Source organism: Elephantulus edwardii, unplaced genomic scaffold (assembly GCF_000299155.1).
Source record: "Elephantulus edwardii isolate Elephantulus edwardi_28Jun2011 unplaced genomic scaffold, EleEdw1.0 scaffold00058, whole genome shotgun sequence".
Lineage (NCBI taxonomy): Eukaryota > Metazoa > Chordata > Mammalia > Macroscelidea > Macroscelididae > Elephantulus > Elephantulus edwardii.
In genome coordinates, this window is record NW_006399808.1 from 13,650,227 (window position 1) to 13,653,615 (window position 3,389).

A 3,389-nucleotide genomic window follows, 5' to 3' on the forward strand; every position below is an offset into this window, starting at 1 on the left:
CATGTATCTTCTGTCAAGGACCTCTCTCATAGGCGTTAATGAGCAATGTTAGTATAAAAACGAAGGTATGCCTGATCCAAGCCATAGTTATTTAAATTACTTGTTATCTGTCTAAAACGTGGACAATGATTAAGGATGACAGAAGAAGAATCAATGCCTTCAGGTTTTGGTGTTGGAGAAGTAGACTGAATATTCCATGGAATAAAAAGAACAAACAAATACGTCATGAAGAAAAGGTAACCATGGCGTTGCTTGGAGGCCAGGATGGTGAAGCTTCAACTCAAATATTTTGGGCATGTTGTTAGGAAGGAATGGTCCTTGACAAAGCACATCACACTTGGAAAGGTAGAGCATCAGTGAAAGAGAGGAAGACCTTCAACAAGCAGTATTGACACAGTGACTGTAATAAAACATCCAAGTATATCAGACATGAGGAATCGGCTGTTCACTGGCCTATGAGTTTAGGCAGCTAGATGGCAGCTAAAAAGAAGTTTTACTCGTATTGTAAATATGTAATATACAATTGTCAACTGCAGTTTTTGAAATCCTTTCTAACGAAATAATAATAAATCATATAATTATTTATTTTACAGGTGTCAAGAAAGAAAACTTTGGAAAAGGGTAGATATTTTTTCAGATAGAACTTAGCTTTTTTTGTTTTACTCCCGGAACAAGGAATCATAGAATTATTAAATTAAGCAATTATAGATCATTTTGACAATAGAATTGTCTTTTAAATGTTAAAAATAATAATTTCCTCTGGGTATATTAGCACCATATATGCTTAAAAACTCTATTTTCATAAAAAAAGACATGTTAATGAGTTTGCCCTAGGTTATCTGTATGGAGGAAGAGCTAGAAATAAAAACCAGAACCACATTTTTAAAAATTTCTCTGTGCAATAACAGACTTTCAAATTACTTTTATCTTCCTTTTAAAACAGTAAGATAAAGTTTTTGAAAAGTGAGTTTTAAAATGCAGTTCAATATTTGATGTAGAAAAATAATATGATTCCTATACTATACGATCTGTTGCTGTAAAGCGTATATATTTTGATTATATAATGAAATTTTGATAAATGACAATAGTTACAGAAAGGCTTCAGGCCTTTTGTTCATACGAGTCATGCTTGACTTGATGGAAATCAAGAACAACAATGAAATTGATAATTAGTTGATACTTTTTGGTGACCCTCAATATCCAGGTTGAAAATTGTAACTCAGAAATTTCAATTGATTCGTATTTTAATGTCCAACACAGTACAAAATTCTAGGAAGCATCCAGTAGAAGATACTCTGAAAAACTGAGAATACTTCTTTGTAATATTGAAAATCTGACACACAGAAAAATATAGTCACAAAGTTTAAAATAACATGAATACAACAAAATCTGTGTAAGGTACCCTATAAAATCTGCGATTGTTACATGTTTCTGAATTATAGTGATTCATTACATATATAACTCTCTTTGCTGCGGAATCATAAGAAATGTATAGCTGAATTAGTCTTTGGGTTTACAAGGCTATACATTGCATGGGAGGCGATTGTCCATTTTTTTCCCCCAAGAAAGTTCCCAGTGAAATTTTAACTGCTATAGAGGCACAATCTTTGAGGTATTAGAGCAATTAGTTGTGGACAAAGCCACCAGAATGTCTTGCATTGCACATACATACATAGATATTACATTAAAGTGTTTAAGAATATCCTGAAACTTTCTAGGAATATTTTTTCAGGTAAAAGTTTTATTGTTTATATTTTAGAAATAAAATAAAAAATTAATTAAATAAAATAAATGTGTTTTTTTAAAAAGAAATAAATGTAATTAAATAAAATAAAAGTTATATTGTTTATATTTTAGAAATAAAATACTGACTTGTTTGGAAAATTATATCAATTACAAAATGAACCAAATAGCTCAATTTGAAATGAACTGATTGTCATCATTTCTTATTTAAAACTTTCAGTGTTTCTTTTAACACAAAATTATACCCATCTCTAAATACCTAAGTTGTTAGGTATTGTAGGAGTTGGAAAAATACATTACACTTGTAAAGATAAAGGAGTAGACCTTCAGTGAGGTGGATTGATACAGTATCCGCAGCAGTAGGCTTAAGCAGGGTGGAGAGTGCATGGATGGTGTAAGATAGTGCTTGGTGTCTGTACATTGTTCACACGATAATTATTAATTATAGGCAAATTAAAAGCTTTGAAAAATTTTAAAAACACACAAACCTACTCGTCAATCATTTGTAGTCAGCATAAAAATAATCCTGGAGATAAACACAAAGCAAAACCAAACTGAACTCTGGAAGAATATGTGAATTCAATGGGACTAAAAAAAAAAAAAATAAAAAAAAAACAAACAGCAATTTATTTGCCAGGAAATAGTAAACATTTCCAATTTCTCGGTGTGAATCTCAGACTCATTTTTATGTTGTCTCTTTGTTTTCTACTAATTTAACATTTACGAATTAATTACCTTTTAATTTTACCAGGTCAATTGGGAGTCAACAGACTCTTCTTTGAAAATAAGGATAATAAGAATATTGTATTGAGTGGCTGAGTATGATTTAATATAGCCAACTCATTGAATTAATTAATGGCATGTTGGTTAATCAGTTATTCTCCAAACAAAAGTTGGTTGTAGTTTGTTGATATATGTCATTGAGTCCATTATGATTCACAATGACTCTGTGAACAACAGCTCTGACCCTTTCCCTATGTTGAGACAACCTCACCATCTCCAACACTTGACCCCATTTCCACATAGCCTTGTATCAATGCATTTCATTGGAGGTATTCTTCTACCTATGAATACAATACCATTCTTACTCAATTTTTCATTCTTGGCATAGTAGATCATATGATCGTCTAATTCAAAGTGCCCAAAGCTAGTACATATCAGTGCACCAGTGCCTATAACATCATTCTTTTTTTTTAAAAAAAAAATTATTAGTATTATTAATTTTAATGAAAATTTAAAGAGATTTTGGATTTCCATTCATTCATTGTTGCACTTTTCTCCCTGCCTACCCTTTCCCGCCAGTTCACTCTTCTGTTTGATAAGCAAAATTTTTTCATTGTTATACAATCCCTCCTGCATTCTTTATGTATGCCATTTATTTTTGACAACTTGCAGGTTTCCTAGATTTATACTTCATACCTTCCAATTTTCACTTATTAATGAATGTTTGCAGCTATTTCTCTGCATTTCTGAGTGACTTCTGATCTGGCTTTTCCTTCTAATACTGTAGCTAACCCTAGTACTCTATTGTTTATAGGGTGTTTTTTTTTTAATTTTTTTAAATTTAGTTTGTTTATTTTTCATTTCAATGAACATCTACAGAAATTTTGGAATTCCATTCATTCATTGTTGCACCCTTCTCCCCG

General features: G+C 31.2%; 1 pseudogene; it reads left to right on the forward strand.

Annotated features, from left to right (window-relative positions):
* The first annotated feature begins 225 nt into the window (after nt 1-225).
* Nucleotides 226-3,389, forward strand: part of LOC102861321 — a 25,261-nt pseudogene continuing 22,097 nt past the window's right edge.